Source organism: Geospiza fortis, unplaced genomic scaffold (genome assembly GCF_000277835.1).
Source record: "Geospiza fortis unplaced genomic scaffold, GeoFor_1.0 scaffold81, whole genome shotgun sequence".
NCBI classification, from domain to species: domain Eukaryota; kingdom Metazoa; phylum Chordata; class Aves; order Passeriformes; family Thraupidae; genus Geospiza; species Geospiza fortis.
In genome coordinates, this window is record NW_005054318.1 from 5778752 (window position 1) to 5799374 (window position 20623).

The 20623-nt window shown below is 37.5% G+C and overlaps 1 protein-coding gene across 2 annotated transcripts in view; it reads right to left on the minus strand.

Moving 5' to 3' along the window:
- Nucleotides 1-20623, minus strand: part of GREB1 (growth regulating estrogen receptor binding 1) — an 87550-nt gene that overhangs the window by 66142 nt on the left and 785 nt on the right. The window lies entirely within an intron of this gene.

A 20623-nucleotide genomic window follows, 5' to 3' on the forward strand; every position in this document is an offset into this window, starting at 1 on the left:
AGGAGAGTGATTGGTATCTTTTTCTGTTTCTATGGAAGTGAAACAGAAGCTTTATAAATGTTCTATATTTGACACCAGATACAGGAGACCTCAGCCATGCATTTGCAAGTAGGGTACAAATTCTTTCAGCTAAGAAATGCAGGAATGACTGACTGGTTTCCTACCAGCACTGTACAACTGTGTATCTTCAAAATATTAGCTTGACCAAACTGGCACTTGAAGTATTATACTGACAGCCAAAGTTTACAGAAATCCAAAAGGAAAACAAACATTGCAAGAAATAGATATGTGTGTGAGAGGTGATTTTTGAAAGAGTCACTTTTAATAATTTACCAGGCCAACGAAAGCAAAAGCCAGGAAATTCACCTTTTAAAGAAGTATAACTTGACTAATGCCAGCCAAACACATTTGCCCCATAACTGTAGTGCATTCACAAGCAAAATTTCTCTAGGATGCACTGCCCAGGATGTTTTTTGGAACGACATCTAGGATGCTGCAGTGTCTGTCTCTGACTTTGCTTTGTGGCTGGAAACTCCACATCAGTGCTAAAGAATATTAGCACAGGGGAGATGTTAAAGAAGAACATGTTAACCTGATATTCAGGAATGGAATGCAGAAAGGAAAAGAAGCATGCCTGCTTTGGATATAGGCATGGAAAAGAAGTTCCAGAGGAGAAGAAAGGGCAAGAGGGCACAAAGGGCTCTATTGTGTTTGATTAGTAGCCAGAGCAGGAATTCCAGGAATGGGCAATGAGCATGGAGTTTATGTATAAGAGATGTTGTATACAGAAGCAGTGAAGAGTCAGTCACTATGCAGCTGCTGATACCACATTGACTGGAAAAGAGGGGCTCTGCCTGCTGAAATGAGCTGCTGAATCTGTGTGAAATGAGTCAGTAATGTAAGTGATGAATTGACAGAACAGTTGTTAGGGGAAAGCTGATCATGTAATTATCCCAACAAAAGCTATGCAAAATTGTAACCTTGTACCTAGGCATTAAAGAAGAGAATAATATTTTACAGGACTCTATAAGACATGGTTTTCACATATTGAGAACACTGGAATAGAAGGGAAACACAGCATGTAACTTGAGGTTATAACCTCAGGGTTACAAGATTTTCAAAAGTCTAAAGCACACGAGCACAAAAATGATAAATGGCATCATAAAAACAATTTACCAGGACATGCATTTATAAGGCAGAACAAGGAAAGAGCTGTCCCCCATGCAATCAGAAAGGAAAATTAAGATATGATTGTAAAGTTTAATGTTTTGGCGTTTTTTTCCCCAAGAAGATGAGAGGTTATTTATGATCAAATTACTGATTTAGCCAGCAGCTTTAGCAGGTAAAGTGGAGACTGTTACTTGAAATGTCCCCAAGAACTTAGTCTTTGAAGCATTCTGCATGCAGACAGTGTATGAAAGAACTAAAACTGGGTCCTGCCAATCAGAATGACTGGTTTAATTGTGAGACAACTGTTTTTCTTCTCAAAATGTTTTTTAAATGGCTGTAGGCATACCTGCCTTTTGTGTTTATACAAAAATAATATTGGAGTATGTATAAAATTTGACATAAAATATCATCTATATAAGCTAAAAATACATACCACACTGGTATGGAGAGTACTTATGTGGAGCCCAGACTGTCTCCTCCAGGAGAAACATGCTCAGTATTGTATTTTGAAGATGTACAAAAGGAGACCTTTAAGATCACCTAGAAATACAGACTGCAATTCAGCTGCCTAACCACAGGCATTGTCTAACTTTGAGATGTTCTGAGTAGTTCTGTCTGGATCCTGACTGCTGCTCCAAAGAAGCAGAGTTCTGAAGCAAGTCCTCTGTCATTTGTGCCAGTCCTTTACAGATACCTCAGGTAAACCAGTGAACTGGGTGAACCATGAAACCAGGCATCTACATGTGAATTAGACTCCAGATATCTACTGTTTCACTAGCCAGAAATTTCCATTATAATCAATAAAACCAAGGGATCTGAGAGTGATCTGAGAGATGATTCAGCTGACCAGCTGCCAGTGTTTATTTAGCTCAACACGAGCTGACTCCCTCCCCCAGCTCCAGTGGCCACACTTGGCTTCACTGACCACAAGGTGCTGCAGCTGTAGCTGCACTAAGACCTCTATATTGAGGAGTCTTGGGGCTCAATTCAGTTGCTTACACAAAGATGTTTAGTGCTCTTTGATATGCCCCAGTGTATCTGAGACAGCAACACACCTGTAGGAGATCGTGCCAGGCAGGATACCTGAGGGCATCCCAAATTGCAGAAGAAGCACATAAACAAGGCACAGAATCACATCCTGCATCTCAAACTAAATCCTACTCGCAAACTCAAAAATTGGCACGACTTTGGCTACATCTACATTGCTAAGTGACTCAGCTTCCAGTTTGCTTCCAGCTCCCAATCACCTGATCACACTGTGTACACATTGGTTTACACTCAGGCACTGTGCACTCAGCTTTAGTTCCACAAGTAGTTAAATAAGGCCCTCCTTTCTCCAGAGACTGAAAAATTAAAATAAACAGGGTCATGCTGACCTCAAGGCAAGCAACAGACTTAATTACTGCAACAGACAACGATGAATCATATCTCAGCAAACCTCCCATTCCTTTTCAACAGAATGCATTATTAATCAGACCAGTTTTACAACTGGTACAACCTACACCAGAAAAATCCTTCCTTTCTTCAGGGCACAACAGGAATATTTCAGAATGTCACATGTGATTCTTCACTGCTCTTAACAGTCACAAACTGTTGCTGCTTTCATGTCTTACCCACATTTAATTTTTTATTCTCACACTGCACAAAAGCATCCACCACATATTCAGTCATGCTGTATCTGTGTAAAAATCTTAAATGAATTTTCACAGACCATTTTCTAAAAACTTGAAAAGCTACAGCCTGACCGATACTTCTGCAGCTATTAAAGACTCTAACTGTTCAAAACACTTCTTTAAGAGTGTTCCTTCATCTATAGTAATTGTCGTAATGGGCAAGAAAGCCTCTGAACCTCCAGGCTGAGTAACATCCCTTTGAGTGCTTAGAAAAACAGCTCTTAAGAACTCTCAGCTTTCTGGGCTCTCTTTGTGAAAGACCCCGTATGCCAAGCCATGTGATGGAGAATGCTGTACAGTACATTGGGTCAGGAGATGAGACGTGGCACCGTCTCATACCTGGGGAACAGGCACATTGCATTCTGCTGCGAACGTGAACTGAAACTAATTGAACAAGTCCTGTGCTCAGTGTGGGGGATTTGATATGCCTGTGCTAACCCACTGCCTCTCTCCAGCTACTGAGCCAGAGAGGAGGCTACTCCACTGCAAATTACTGAAGATATTCATATCATCCCCACTCATTGCCTTGCTTTGTACCTATTTCCCAATTTGCCATTTACGTGTATTTCCAAGCCCCACATATTCTTTGGAAGGAAACACTATGAATCATCAGAGTTTTAATCTCTTTAGTTCACCTTGGGTTTATATATTTTTTTCTTCAGAATTCTATCATCTGGTCACTTATAATACTATAGAGCTTGGTGCTGTATATTGGATGCATTAATTGAGAATGCTCACAACAGTATAGTTTTCAATCTCACTTAAAAACTGTACCATGCTACTTTTGAGAGCCACCGCAGCCTCCAATTTCTCTTCTTTCAGATTATGGATTATGTATCACAATTCCTGAATACTTCAGTGATTATTACTTAATATCACCCCCAGAGAACAACAGGGAAGTAAGGGTATCTTCCTCCATTTTACTGACTTACATTCAGATTTACAGTCTGAAGTGAAATTAGTGTAGCTTCTATGAACATCTGAATCTCTAATTACAAATTAAATCCATGTCAGGTAATGTTATCTAAATACTTTTAAGAGTCTGAGTTCAAAAATTTCAATCAGTGTCAAACTGTGGAAAAGTGCAGATCTGAATGCAGCTCATTTATTATTTCATTTAAATGTTGGAATACATATAGAGCTTAGAGAAATAAATAATTCTATTTCTGTAATTCTACTTGGAAAGCCTAACTGTATGGTCACATAAAAACAATCTTCAAAGTAAGTTCTCTGATAAAAAATAGAGATTTTTTCCTTATTTGGGTAGTGCTAGAAATTCCCTGTCACTTTTGAAAAACTATAAGCCATAGATGAGGAAAAATAAAGCATAAAATTTTCACATCTGCTGTTGTGTTTCTCTTCTGCTCCTTAATTGAGCTGCAGTAACAAAATCACCATGACCCAGCCATGTGCCCCTGCACATGAAAAGCAGCCCAGAAAGGCAAATGTGTCCTGGGCTGCATCCAAAGCAGCGTGGGCAGCAGGTGAGGGAGGGGATTCTGCCCCTCTGCTCTGCTCTGCTGAGACCCCACCTGCAGCGCTGCACCCAGCCCTGGGGTCCCTGCACAAGAAGGACATGGGCCTGTTGGAGCAAGTCCACAGGAGGTCGCAAAGATGCTCAGAGGGATGGAGCACCTCTGCCATGGAGACAGGCTGGGAGTGTTCAGGTTGTTCAGCCCAGGTGAGAAGAAGGCTCTGGGGAAACCTTAGAACACCTTCCAGTGCCTAAAGGGGCATTAGAAGAAAGCTGGAAGATGGACTCAAACACAGGGATTTTTCTAACATTAAAAAACAAAATTTTAACAGGTCTAGTATTTGCAAATAGAATAAATAGTCCTAAGGACTGGGAAGTCAGCTGCCCCTGTTTTTCCATACATAAAAACACCAGGCATTTATTTGGAGGAGCTATAGACATTATTTTGCAAAATCTGTATCCTTTTTCTCATTCTGTTCTTAAGAATCAATTCATCTTTACTTTAAGTTTTATTATACCCAATTCAAAACAGCACAGCCATTTAAACAACTTTAGTCTATCAATTCACCCCAAGCAAAAAATACAAAGGGATACATTTTTCATCATTTTCTCATATATTAACATAATTGCACTTTTCAACTGAATACATTAATGTTACCTACTGTAAACATATTACAATGTGAAAATAACTTCATTATGCTACCACCATATAAAATTCAATGCAGTTTCCAAGGCCTCAAATCTTCACTTTAAACAGAATACTGAGTGTCAAATTGCAAAGGCAAACGTTCTACAAAATCTACTTTAGTTTAGCATTATGAACAACCAAAATATGGTGCTGCAATAGCATAGTGACTATATATGCTGCTGCTGACCTTTGGAAAAAGTATTAAGAAGTTTTAAAAAGCAAGTATTGATTACATAGTTACATAATCAAGTATAATGTTTTCCCTTTTATTCTAAGTATTTATCAAAAAAGCCATTCTGAATTCAAGTCTGCCAGAATGACAAAAAATGTGTTAAAAAAATTAGGACTCAATTTGACACGTGTGATTTCTGACATTATGCTGAAAGCAATGTTAAAATCTTTAGCATTTTTGACACATCATACTACAGAAAAGAAGCTGGAGGGCAAATGCTGACATTATGACATTTTTGTCTTGTTTGACATTTTATCTTGTTCTTTTTTGAAATCATGATTGCATATTCTGCAACATACACAAGAAGTATTAGTAGGAAAGGCTATCCAGAGCAATAGATCTATTAAAAAAAGCAGTACAAACTGTACATAGTATTATTTCAGTTGGTTGATAGTGTCTCACATTTTTCAGAAATGCTCAGCATTGCTCTCACATTTGAGTATTACCCATTGTACATTGTCCCTGCAGCAGAGAACAGTCTCTCACAATCGAGAGAGACTTAAAGAACAGAGTTCATGTGACTGGATGAAAGAATGGAACAGCACTCTAAACAGACAGCAGGAACAGTACAAAATGGTATGTCTGAAACACCACAGCTGGACAGATTGCACCAACTGACATGCTAGGAACAAGTTTTATGTAACAGCAAATTTCTTGCTTTTAATGAGTGGCTCTTTCACAACTGCCAGCATCTATTTTCCCCTGTAATTATATATCCAGTATATTTTACACGCTCATGTCATTTTTCCAATAGCAGTAATCATTTCACATAAAGGACAGTCTTTTTTCTAGACATTTGATAAAGGAAAAATATCACAATCTATGGTATAATTTGAAAGCATGAAGATGATGCATTCAGAAATGTTAGCACAAGATCAGCTGGAAACAAATTTAAACTTCTAATAAAAACTTTGAAAGCTTCAACTGTCTTTGATTCTGAGTAGTTCACCTGCCTGAAGAATAAAGAGAAACATCCTATCAAAGGTAACCAAACACTACCTCTATGACAGAATATGGGATGAACTGTAAATGAAGTGTTCTCAAGAATTGATCCTATGCAGGGAAATATGTGAAAAATTACTGAGGAATAATCATAACTATTGCTTGTTTACAAGCTGTCTTGGACTCAGGAACATCATCTCTGCCTAAAGAAAAGTATGAGTCAAGCCCATAGGAGGGCCCAGGTCAATTTCAGTTTGAAATATTATCCTTCTTCATTGTCTCCTGTGCTAAAAATTCTGAGGAAGAAAAGGTAGGAATAAATGGTTCACAGAAAATAACCCTACCTCTTCTAGAATTCTGTTATCTAAGTCACTCTTCCTAACACTCTGACTAATGATTTCTTTCAGCTCAACATTATGGACTTGGAAATTGTACATAATTATCTCAGCCTCATCATCTCCTGCATTCAATTACCAGTCTATATACTACATGAATAGCCTCTTCCCATTAGAGTGATACCCTTTACCAAAGCAGAGCTTTACAGAACTTTCTCTGATTGAATAGGTTTCTACTTTATAAGCAGTTTTGAAGCTTTTGCTTCCTTCAAATAAATTCTATGTATCACTTTGGTTTGTTTTTTTTCACACAACAGTGTCCCAGTGTGCTACTAAGAAGTTCTTTTCAAGCAACAGCTACATCCCAGTGATGGATAAAAATAAATCAGGTGGGTAGGAAATACCTGTGCATACATACCTATTAATACCTACACACACACATACACACAGAGAATCTTATGCGTTCTCAGGCTGAGGTTCAGCTATCAATGCATAACACTTAGCTGTGTACATACTGTAGTTTCCTTCATTAATTGACATTCATCACTCTACTTGCATGACCTCACAAGAATTTTGCATAAAAGGCAAAGAAAAAATATGCCCCTTATGCAGAAATGTAACTTTTAGTTATTGCTATTAGTCATTTCCCTGTATGCCCCATTCAACAGCCCTTAGTGATAGACTCCAGAGAAATGAGTTTATCAGAAGGCACATGCAGATGAAGCCCCTGCCATTAGCACTACTCAAAAAAACAACCACTCCCACTCAGGTGAGGCTGCAGCTTCTCAGGAACCCCATCCACTTATCAGCTACATATAAACATGGAATGTTGCTCCTTTGCCACGTCTATACTGCTAGATAAAACCAGGCCACTGGTGCTGGCACAGTCATGCCCACTCCCCTGAAAACATGTAGCACCCTGTGGCTTTGTGGGCATATTGAGTGTGGCTTGAGTCAGAATTTTGATCAGTGCCAGGGCTGTGCTGCAGGTCATCACAGTGGTGCTTTCACAGTGTGGAAGGGAATGGCTGTGGAAATGCTTTAGTGGGAAGAGGCTGCTGGGACAGCATGTGAGGTCCATGTGCTCTGGGAGCAGCCCCTGGTGCATGCCATTCCCAGCCCAGGCACTGCCTGGAAGACTATTGACTGCCACAGGCCAAAACTGTACCAGGAACCACTCTGACTGGGAGTTCCAGCTCAGGCCCACCACAAACTGCCTTCCTTAGCTTTTCAGACTCTGCCTTCAAGTCTATGTGCACTCTGGTCACAGTTTTCCCTCCTTTGTCCTCCTTTCTCTGACTTCTTTTTTACTCACTGTCTTTTTAAAACTTTTTACTCTCAATGCCCTCCACAAAAATTATATACGTAACTCCACTTCCACCTACCTCTCCTTTCCAAGAATTGGAATATTGAACAATGAAACAACTAATACTGACACTTGGACACCACTAGGCTTTAAAATTATCATTGTTAAAAAGATAAAGAGGTTGCATTTTGAGACTGTTGCAAACTTGTAGACACTATCATGGTATTGCAGCTGCACATATACCCATGTAAGAGACAATAAGAGACATTGTTTTCTTTACCTTTAAACTTCATAGATTAAGTAAATACAGGGAAAAGTTGAATATCTGGTTCATTATAATAGTAAAGCTTCTACATCAACTCCTGATTTGCTGTGGGTAGATTGTCCAAACTATAATTTAAGCCTTGTGTTTGCTCCCTGCCTTTGGTTACACTCAACACTATTGAGGGTAATGCTGCTCATGCCACTCAGCAGCAAATTTCTTTAGGCTATTCCCATTCTCTTCATAAACACATCAACATTTGTGTTCACATTTTCATGTGTATCCTTATCAGTTTATATGTTTTAAATTGCTTTTATTTCCTCTCTCTTACTCTGTCCCATCATTGTGCAGTATCAATGAGCACTGACTGTACTCTTCATTTTCTGAGGCAAGTCAGACTAGGCATGAGATTCAGTGCACATTAAAGAGAAGAGCTAAGTAATACAAGCCTTAATTTAAAATACAGAAATTAAAGACAGGAACTTCATCTTGTATGGGAGCTGATACAGTTTGTTGCAGCATCATCCAAACATAGGCTGCAACCTCTCCAAACACAAAATGTGTGTTATCCAGCAGCATTTGCTTTTCACTTTCTTTCATATTACTCAAATTCTCATGCACTTTCCCATGGTATGTAAGGGGTGTCCTATAGAATTCTTATAAATTTGTGACAGAATTCAAAGATATTAGTAATCAATACATCTCTAGATACCCACAATCAAAACTCTTCTGAAAAACTGCTAGACCAAAAACTTACTACACACCATAGGAGACCACTTCTTCAGAAATTATTGTAAAATTCACGTTTAACTATTTAATCGAATTGTACCACATCAAAAACAAAGAAAGAAAAACAAAATACCAGAAGATAAGCGGTAATAACAGCAAGCCATTTCTTCATTTCAGTTCTTGTTGCATGATAATTCCAGTGGCTATCCTGCTTCTTTTATGAAGAAAAACACTGAACCATGGAATCACAGAAAGTTTTGCTTTGGAACCAACTTTTTAAGGTCATCTAGTCCAACCCCCCTGCCACGACCAGGAATATCTCCAACTTGACCATGTCATTTATAGTACCATCCAACCTGACTTTGACAGTTCCCAGGGACAGGCTCCTACCATCTCTCTGGGCAATTTATGCCAGTGTTTCACCACTTCTATTAAAAAAAAACAACAAAACCTTCCTTATATCTAATCTTAATCTAACCTCTTTTTTTTTTTAAACTATTACTCCTTGTCCTATCACAACAGACTCTACTAACATTTCATGCCTTGAACACTCCATCCACCAAATCTGTACCTCTCCAATTAATAGAGAAGGATGTTTTGCACTCATTGAAAATATTCTCTTGTGAAAAGTTATGGACAGAGAAGTTTGCAAAATCAGGATGCAACTATGACAAGAAAAAACCACAGATGTAGTAAGAAAAAGGTTAAAATGCTATAACAGATGCAACACTGTTTTCCATGTTTTTTTCCAGAAGTAGCACTATATGATCTATTATAAAAGATACTAACTATGGAATACATAGTATCCATGTTCAAGATCCATACTCTGAAAGTGAAAAGCATTTGGACTCTCTTTCCTTGCTCTCCAGAGCAAGGAAAATGAAAATGACCACGTAGCCTCTCTGTGGCCACTCAAGCACACAAGCAAATCTGCAGCTCTTCATCTTCTTTACTAAATGGGGGTACAGGAAGATAGTAATGATGAGTCATATTAGCAGCCCCAAATGCCAGTTTTCAAGTACAATATCCATCCAAATAAATAACAATTATCCCAGCACATCTGTTGCTTGTTATAAACTTTAATGCAGCAACAATGATATTATTATCCATGTTCTCCCAGTTAAACTTAACTCACAGGTTTATATAAAAGTTTTCTCTTCACTCCTAAATTACAGTAAAATGAAGTATGGCAGAGAAACACATGTTCATAAAACAGTTTCATTTCAGACTTTCAAAAGCACATTGCACTTACACTTTTAGCTGTATTTAAAGATGTCACATAACCACATGCTGAAGAATCTCAGCTCCAATTTCCTCTATTTAGATGTGCTGTTGATTCGACCACAGGTTTATATTTAATATTTACATTACCATTTGGTTTAAGTACCTTCATATAGAATTAATGTAGTTTTCTATTGACAATTATGCAATTATGTGTATTTATGTGGTCTAATTTTATTAAAGGTTTCGAGTACATTCTAATTAATAATATACTCTTAGCAAAATGTGTGCAGCAGTGAATCCTAAAAACTGAGTTTATCAAATATTTATAGAGACTGACCCATAGTCAGAAATTGTTCTGAGCCCTCTGTCCTGTGAAGAATGTTTTTTACATTGTCTCTACTTAGTTCAAGAATGGCAGCAGCATTCATAATGACACAGGCACTATCACAGCTAAAAAAACCCAGGGTTTGTTTCACAGGAATCACCAGCACAAGCCCATTTCTAGGCTGCCTTCCTCTCTGTTACTCCCTATTTTAGGCTTAATAAGCTGTTACATGGTTCAGGACAAGATTATTACCCCAGCTGTTCTCCACTACAATTTGCAATATTTCTTTTCAAAACTGAGGGTTTAAAAAGCTCTGATCTCTAAAAAGAAATATAAAATTACAAGAAGCAAATGGTTTTTGTTGGGTTTTTTTCTCATAACATTTTCTTGCATTTAGCACAAACAGCTCACAATAGCTGTTCCTTCATCAGTCTATTAAAAGGTTGAATGGATTTGAAATATCTTAAAAATGATGGCATAACTCTTCCAAGCATCAAAGTCAATATTTCAAGCATGAATTGCATGAAATACTGGCTCCTTTTTGTTTTAAACAATACTTCAGTACATATAACACATTAATAAAACACCCCACAAACCAAACTTCTTTGCAAGTGTTAAAGGAAGATAGGGGATTTGTTTTGTTTCATTTTCTCAGACCAGTTCTCCATAATATTTCCAAGAAGGCAAAAAATTCTTTGAAACTAAGGTCTCATTACACACACATTATGAAAAAAAAATTAAAATTGATTTTTGGATGTGCAGTGTCTAATTTATAAGCTTGACTAATCTGCATTTTTAGAAACTAACTGATTGTTTTACTGGTTAGTGCAAATGTTATTGATCCGCTTTCTTGCTGAATTAATAGCACCATGATAGGACAGCTCGCTTTCTCAGCTTTCCCAATGTTTTCCTGAAAAGAGGCCCATTACATGGCAGGGGGCAAAGGACAGGCCTTGATAACACTGTTTGTACATTTCTTTGATGTCCACAGGCATCATCCTCGACAACCGACCACCAGAGACAAAAGAGGACTCTCGGGCTGCTGGAAATCCCAGCCATTCTTCTCATCACCTTTTGATATCCCAAGGCTTCTATACCCTGACCTCTGCACTCTGACATCCTTATTTGAGGGATGGTCAGAAATGTCAAAAAATTGTTTCCAAATTTAGCCAATAAACTAAGGATTTATTTTGCTTTCCATAATTGCTTTGTATACTAATGTACCTGTGGGAACACCAAAGATTTTACAAAAAGAGTAGAAGGAAAAGTGTCAAGAAAAAAAAATCTTTGATTTTCTGGTTTTGAAACCACTCTCAAACATCTGCCTTCTAAAAGCCAACTCTGTCTAAAGTGCCTTGACATTGTCATCATGACGTGCACATATACCCACAGTATTTCTACCTAGCCAGTGTCATACAGATTTCTACTTCTGACATGCAGATTTTGCTTGCAGATATAACTTCACTCAATAAACATACACATTTTAAATGGTGTGCATGCCGTATGTTAAGGACTGATATAAATTTCTATTCATTCATATTTTAAAAATAAATGTGATTTTAACATTTTTTCAAACTGTTTTGCTCTCTACACACCTGTGTGATTGATAATTGGATCAGTTTTCCCCTGTTTTCCAGAATATTTAGAGAATAATTTTTCACAAAACTACCAGAGATTATCATGGGTGCTTTAAAAAAAAATTCATTTTTCACCTTTCTGAGGGACTGAAATTGAACAAAATGGTCAAACAGAAATAATACACATCCAACTAAAACACTGGAAGTCAGGCAAACACCTAGAGAAACACCCTTCTCTCCTTTATTCTTATGGGAGGTTCTGCTGAAAACCCAGTCCAAATACATAAGTGAAACCACATATACACATAAAACCTCTCAACAAGACCAACAAACTGACAATCCATATGTATGCACAAATTTAGAGTTTAGCCAAACTAGTATCTATATTCAGTCTCTTGTCGCTTTGAAACAATTTTTTGTAACACAGTGCTAAAATATTATCCTCATGAAGTCCTTTAGTTTGAAATGAGGACAAAGTCTGGTCCAAAGTGTGATGGATTTCACAGTATGTAAGCTTCTAAACTATCTTTAGTTTAATAAACTATGCCCAAATGATAAATTGTTTTGCATTGATTTTTTTTTAAACTGGCATCAATACCACTTTTTTCTTCACTGACAATATTCCTCCTAATTTAAAAGTCAATGATGTACCAGTGTTAATGCAACAGATATAGAATAACAGATAAATGTCAACATTTTAAAAACCAAACTATACATCATTTATTATGCAAACACTGGGATTTATAATGCTTGTTTTAAAGACAGCTCTAAATCACCTAATATTATCTACTCAGCTCAGCCAATGTTTATTTATTTTAATGTCTGTCAGAAAAGAGTGAAACTGAATTCCCAAAAGGAATTGTATGGGATTCAAACAGCCAAGGATCTTGAGATCTTTAAAAATTCTCTTCTCTGTATTAGTTTACTACCATAAAAAACAGGGCATAAACCAACAAGAAAAAAAGTAGCAAAGGGGAGAAAAAAGATGTTTTTAAAAAGTTTAAGAATTCATAAAGTTCTCAGACAAAATACTGATAATAGCCACATAAGGCTGTTCTAATAGATCTTTCTGATTTTGGTGGGTTTTGAATTAAACCAGGCCCCAAGGATTTCTGTTCAGCAAGAGATACTGACGATTTATTTTCCGTGTTTAATCTCGTTATTTTTAAAATAAATTGCATGTGTTTAAACAGAACAGGAGCCTGGATTCTGAATCAGTACAGAGCCCTCAGAGCAGCTCTGGCAAGAATGTAAAACAGATAAAGTTAAAACAGGGGGAAAAAACCTAATGAACCCCAAGTCTATAAATATTTTCATTTAGCTGAATCCTGACCATGGCTAACACAAACTACCTGTGAACAGGCAACATATATACAAACCTAAGGTCATATCTATACAGCAAGAGGAAAATACTGAAAAATCAGTGACATAAATTAAACGGCCATCAACAAATCTTCCAGTTCTGGCAGTGCCCACTGAAGATTACAATCTATTTTATAGAGGCTCATTACTACTCTGATGTTGGAAATTATTGCCCTGCCAGTTTTATACACATTGTTTTCCTTGCGAGCAATCTCTGACCCTCTTTAGTAAAAAAAAAGTTAACACTGTTATAGTAATGGATCTTCAGCACCCCTCTTCAATTGAAGAGGAATGGATTAGGAGCCATGCACAGGAGCAGCTCTGCTGGCATAGTTACCTCTGTGGCAGAAGTGCAGTAAGGAGTTATTAGAGGCAGAGATTTACAAGAACTATTGTTATTAGGAACCATCTCAGCCAGCACAGTTGCAGTCAGAAGAGGATGTGTGAATAAAACCTTAGGAAAACACACCAGCTTTTCATGTGCATGCACTTATACACAGCCCTGAGTGCTGGCATATTCTGTGGCTGCAGCTACACTTAATTCTGATGTAGGTAGAAGATACAAGAAATAGATTATTCCTTTGAAGTCCTGCTGTTTGTCAGACTATTCTTTCTCCATTGTGACATCATCTTTAGAAGTTTCCAGACTCTTACTACATAACCTAAAAAAATACAACTGTGAAAGAAATTTCTAATTGGATGTATCAAAACTTCCACCTTAAAAAGAAAACTTTATTTCATCCTGGACCCACAGAAGCACACAATGAAAAACAAACAAACAAACCTCAGAAAGTTTTCCCTATAGATTAAGATCTTGTTTGCAAGGTTTAAAGGGATCATTCCAAATGAGTAAGATGTAGCTTGAATTCAAGACAGCCTTTTGTCTTTAGAAAGTGAGCACAATGCCAAAGAAACCAAATTACATGCAAAAGCAATGCCACCTAGCAGTGAAAATACAGTGAAGCAGTATAGCTAATTTGAAATAGGAATAGCTTCCATCCATAAAGCTCTGTTTTCTTGCTGCCATCCTACACACCATGACTTTCCACCCAGACTGACCTGTCAGCATGACCTTACACCTCTACTGCTACAAGCATCTGGCCCAGGAAGAGATGCCAGGCCTTTATGTCCAGGGCTGGAGAATCGCCTGCATTCACACTGCAGGACCATGTTCACATCACCTGATGCTGGGCCAAAGTGTCTCTGGGCCTCAGCTGGGCCTCCAGGGCCCTGAGATAAGTATTTCTGTGTGGTCTTTCCCCCAGTCAGTTTAATTTCATTATCATGCAGGCTGTGTTGAAGCTTTTATCAGAGCAGCATTTTTTGGCATGGAACTAAAAGCTTGTGATACATGAATGGGGATGTTGCATCACATCACACACAGGATACAAGACCTACTTCAATAGTATTAGAAAATCACGTGGGATTAGGAGAGTCATAGGTAATTGCGTCATCCACTTTGCCGAGTGGGAGCAGCCTTTGAAATAAATTCACTCCAGAACAATGTTAAAGTTTTGCCTCAGAGGGAAATCATTGGATTTCCATTAAAGAGAACCCAAGAGAGAACACAATCCACACAGTGAACACTGTCAGTGGGCTGAAACCTGGGAATGAACTCAAGCCAAGTCACCTTATCCCCTTGCTGCACTGGATCCCTCAGTGCCTTTGCCACTCCCAACTGGATCCCTCAGCTGCCTTTGCCTTTCCCTTGTGCATATGAAATGCTGGCTGCATAAGAGAAAGAAAAAAAATAAAATAAGCATCAGAACATATTGGGAAACTTCATTGAATAAAAGAAGACATACACACAAGGAAAGACATAGGAAAATCTATAGAAGACTATCCACAATCACTGCCTGAAGTGTACAGATGTTAGTATTTTAACTGAAAAATGTAACCTGACCTTTGGAGATTGTAGGGATCCTTTACAGCACAGTAGCAACTAAATGTTAGAAATGCATTGATATAATGAAGCATTCGCCTTTTTTGAGTATTTTAAAGTAATTATCTCAGTTTTTATTAGGGACATCTATTTTATAACATATGCAGTGAGAAATTCAGTAGAAAACCTGCACTATAGCTGGAGAATATTAGAATTTTCCAAACTCTCTACTAATCAGCCAAACTGCAAAAAAAGACATGTACCCACTTCGATATGTACAGTAGCTGGAATCATTGGCTTCCCCATATGGGAAGACAAATTAGACAAATTGAGTCCATTAGACAAATTGAGCCTCCATGCAAAAACATCCATATGCATAGAGATGTTATGGCTTCATGACTTCAATGGATGGGAACACAAAATTAAACAGATGAAGCAATCTTCTAGATCATACAAAACATATGTGAATTAAGCTATAGAAATATATGGCAGGAGCATGTCAGAAAAAAAAGGATTAATCAGTGGAGGAGCAAAGACAGGGCCATTAAGGACAAGTGGGTCCATTAACCAAAGAAATTCATTACCACAGCTCTCTGAACTGGTATGAATAAGACTAGTTTTTGTATCAGCAAAGCCAGTGTCTGCTTAATAATCCCAAAGGAAAGACAGCATTTCCCTTTTATTCTGTCACCAGTGCTAAGCACATCTCCCCAGAAAACAGCAACACTAACTGATTTTCTAGTTGTTCCTCCTATTATTTCTCTGAACAGGAGCTTTTTTCCCTTCTGTATTAAACTTCCCCATGTCACAGTTGAACTGGAAGATGTAGGATAGTCAGTGTACAGATTGCTTGTGGGCCAGTACATTAAATTAACAGCTTGCCAAAAATTTCCACTTTAACCTTCCCAGTCCTCTATATGAAAATAAGACTATGATTAGGTTTGATGGAAGAGGAAGTAAATGGCAGAAGAATTAAAGATATGTTGAGCACGAAGCTGGAAACGCAGCTTGCAAGATATAAGTTGTTTAGCGCAAAGTAACTGAAGGTCTCCTTGTTTCTTAAGGATTCAAAGACAAAAGCTTTCAGCCATGAGTAGCTACGATGGAGCAGCTGAAGAGGCATGGACACACTTAGGCCAGGGTAATTTACATAAGTTAAAACACATGTTGTCTGTCTAGGCTGTGAACTGTTGTTTATGCACAAATTACAAAAGAAACAGTGTATAGATCAAGTTGAGGCCACATGAACATATGGGTAATAATGTTCATCAGCGGGCTAGTGTAGGCAAATAGGAGATACTCTAAAAATTGAAGTGGTTATAATTCTGATTTCATGCCTTTCTTAATTTCCTTGCTGCCTTAGGCATGGAGAAAAAGGCAGGTTGTCTTCTCTAAGTTACAATACTGTGAAATTCCCAGATGATACTTCAAAGATGCTCAAGAAAGTTACATAACTTCTATTTCATACAGAACAAAAGTCACTGTCATTTTGAAGACAAATGTCTCTTGAAGACTCTTGTAAGATCACATATTTTTTGAAGATGACATAATGAAGGCTCAAAGAGTTATAGTACATGGGGTGTCATCAGGCTGGCAGCCAGTCAACTGCAGGGTTCAACAGGGCTCAATTTTAGGGCCAGTGTTATTTAACATTTGTATAAATTATCTGTACACAGGAGTAACTTTGCTGAAAAACACAGGAGGAGCTGTGGAGTCAGTTGAGGGTCAAGAGGCCTAATATAGAGACACCTGCAGAGATTAGGGAGCAGCACAATCACCAACCAAAGGAAATTTATCAAGAGCAAGTTCTGGATTCTCCATCTAGGATGGGGCAATTCTGGTTAAACATACAAACTGGGCTGGAGAGCAGCCTCACAGAAAGAGATCTGAGAGTTTGGATCAATGGAAATGTGAATGTGAGTGTGATCTGGCAGCCACAAGGGCCAACCATGTCCTACAAGGCACAGCACCACCAGCCACAGCAAGCCTGTTGAGGGCAGTGATTGTCCCTCTGGGTACTACATCAGTGCAGCCCCACCTCCAATGCTATGTGCAATTTTGGGTGCCTCAACTTAGGAAGAACATCAAACTACTAGAGTCTGTCCAGAGGAGGGTGACAAGATGGTGTCAAAGACAAGAATTTAGGGGAGTAGCTGAAGGAATGGAATGAAGCTGAACCAGGGAAAACCAGCATCATGTTGGACATTAGGAAAATGTTTCTCACTGAGAGGATGGTTGGACACTGGCACAGGGTCACAGCACCAAGCCTGACAGAGTTCAAGGAGTGTCTGGATGACACTCTTAGTTACGTGGTTTAGTTTTAGGTTGTCCTGCAAGGAGCAGGGAGTTGGACCTGATGATCTGCGTGAGTGTCTTCCAAATTGAGATATCCTATGATTCTATGTTTTTACTATACATTTTCTTTCCTGTGATGTTAATAAACTTTCTACAAATAATTTTTCATTTTTATCCACTGCATAATTATATAAATATGCCATCAACATAATTATAGATTGCTTTTAGTACATGAAGTACTGCTGTGCTGTTTAACTAGAAAAAAGGTATTTTCTTCATATAACATTTGATCAGTATTTATATTTTACAACATTTTTCCTACACTATACAATGTAGGCAAATGGCAATTTTCTTTTACTGTTTCTTCAGAGATACACCACTGCCAATGTTACTTCTTAGACTTCCTTTATTCCTCACATAAACATTTAAGGATGAAAGGCAGCACATGGGTATAGGCAAATAAAGACAAACGGAAAACAAACCAACAATCTTTGGAATCCTTAAGTATAATTATAAAGTTACAGCTACAAATATCTATAAAATGAGCATTAGTGATACATTTGAATTTCCTTAGTAAATTATAGTATTTCCTGCCACAATCTGCATCAAAGAAGTTTTCAAGATTTAGTCAGATTTCCTCACTGACTGAATCATGAACCATAGTCTGCATGGGAAAAAGGCAAAGAAATATTCAGCTGTAGTTCAGGAAGTAATACTTTCCCTGTGCACATGTGGAATATACAAATGCAGGCATGTTTTTGTGAAAGTAGGCATGTTTTCATGTAGATTTTGGTTGGTTGTAGTTCCACTAGCCTTTTCTGCCCCTCAAGTAGCTTTTATTCACATGAAATAAATCTCTGGCTCTGCCTGATCTCACTTGATAGTAAGTTAATGCTTCATTTTGTATGAAGGTGAAAAAAAGGAGTGAGAGATCACTTATCATTCACGTTGCAGGCTTTGTATTAATTAGAAAAACCACAATCAATAAGAACCAAAGGCACTTTTCCCCTAAAGATAACTATGTCCAGCATCACTAGAGGGTCTGGGAGTCTCACAGGCTTTGATTTATTAGTAAGAATCGCCTTTTAACGTTTACAACTTCCTAATCCAAATTTCACTTAACTCTGCTGTAAAATGCCCTTCTAGTATTTTGTTAAACTAAACTATACTGTTTTTCTCATGGTTACTTTTACAGTGTGCAAGTTCCATAAGCTTCAAATGCAGAAAAAATTGTAAATGTCTTACTTTGCCACTTTTCACATTTTATACAGCAGTATCTTCTGGATTTTGGGGACAAGTGTTGTTTTATTAAAAGAGAAATGACAAAAAGCCACTAATTTCTCATACAGAATACATTTTTTTCGTTTAACAAGGAAAAACAGAATTCAAACCATTGTTTTTAACTTGCTATTTCACATTAGAAAACTCTTCCCTTAATTTTGTGCATATTCTGCACAGTTTTACCAAGTAACACAGAATCTCATCAGAGCTATTGTATCCAAACACAGACTACCCTAACAAAGAATTTAAATACAGACACAAATAGACAATAGACTTGAGGCATAAGTGAGAAGAAAAACCTTATATTCCAAACACCAAGGAATACAGACACTTTCAACAGAAAATAAAAACATTGTGACTAAGAGATATTCACAACAACAAAGATTATCACAGCCTGAGTGGAATTCCATCTCTAAATCATTCCTTTCTGGGCTTGTGCTTATTACATCTTCTGTCAGGAGCTAATCTCACGTGACAGGCCTGATCCAAAGCCATTTGAAGTCTATGGAATGTCTCTTCCTGACTTCAGGGAGCTTTGCATCCAGCCCTTATAAGCTTCAAGAACAATACAATTCATGGAAAATTGTTTTAAGAGAACAGTAGCTAACTATTGTCTAAGTAGAAAAGAATGTTAGCTTCAAATGAAATTTACCTGCAATGGTAGATTTGTGTTTGGGTGCTTTTATTACTGTTTCTTTATGCATCTAACACAGCTAAAACTTTCCAAAGTGAGTTTTTAACAGAAGCCACAGAAAATCAAAACTGTAGTCAAAACCAAAAAGAAAAGTAAAAAATAAAATATCATTTTGTACATGGTACATTTAGGTTTTCTAAGGAAACAAAAGATCACTTTTAAGGCCTCAATTAATTCAATATTTTCTTAAACAGCTGTACATTGAGGACAAAACAGAACAAGAGGCTTCAAAAATGTATCAGTTGTTCCTGAAGTCAGAAAATCAAAAGATAAATAAAAAATGTTTAGAAACCCACCAAAGCCAAACTAGTTGTATAAGAGAGGGGGTGGGCTGACAGGAAAGCAAGTTTTTTTTTTCTTTTATAATAAAAACCCTGATTGTCAACTAACTTAAGTAAATTTCAAAGCTAGAGGTGACAACTACCTCACCAGACATGGTGAGCAATGTCAGACTCTTACTTATATTTTGAAAATAATAATAGAAATTAAATAAGCCCTGAAATAGCAGTTAAGATAATTTTAAAAACTGGTGGAAGAGAAGTCCCATTGCTGTGATGTGGCTTTTCTCTCATCTATAAGAAAAATGAGGCAATGTAGACCAGTACAGACCCTGATGTTGATCTGATGTGCACATGTAGCAGTAAATTTACACTGAGAAAAAAGCAAATCAAACTTAGCTCTATCACCTCCAAGTTCCTAATGCACCAGAGAGGTGGCTCCAATTTCCTCCCTCAAACAACAAATCAACTCACTACAGCTATTTTAGTTACCTAATGTTGAGATGAAAACACAGAAACTTCCAATTAAGCACAAATATTCCAGAATGTCCAGCTTCTGAGAATGATTCTATGTTTTACAGAAAAAAACCCAACAAAACAAAACCAAAAACAAACAAAAAACCAACCTAACAAAACAAATCCCAACATTAGGTCCTAAAGACTCTTATTCATAAGACATACAAACCACTGTTAATCTTCTGTTTGTGGTTCTACATGTTTAACAACAAACACTGACACTATAACTTTTACTAATTAATAATTTCAGAAGGGTCTATGAAATATTAGACCAAAACCAAGGTAGTCCATACCTCAAAAGGTAAAGTAAATGAGACAAAGCACAAGAAAAAAGCAAACATCAATTTTTGCAATCTAGAGATGCTATAGATTCTGTCT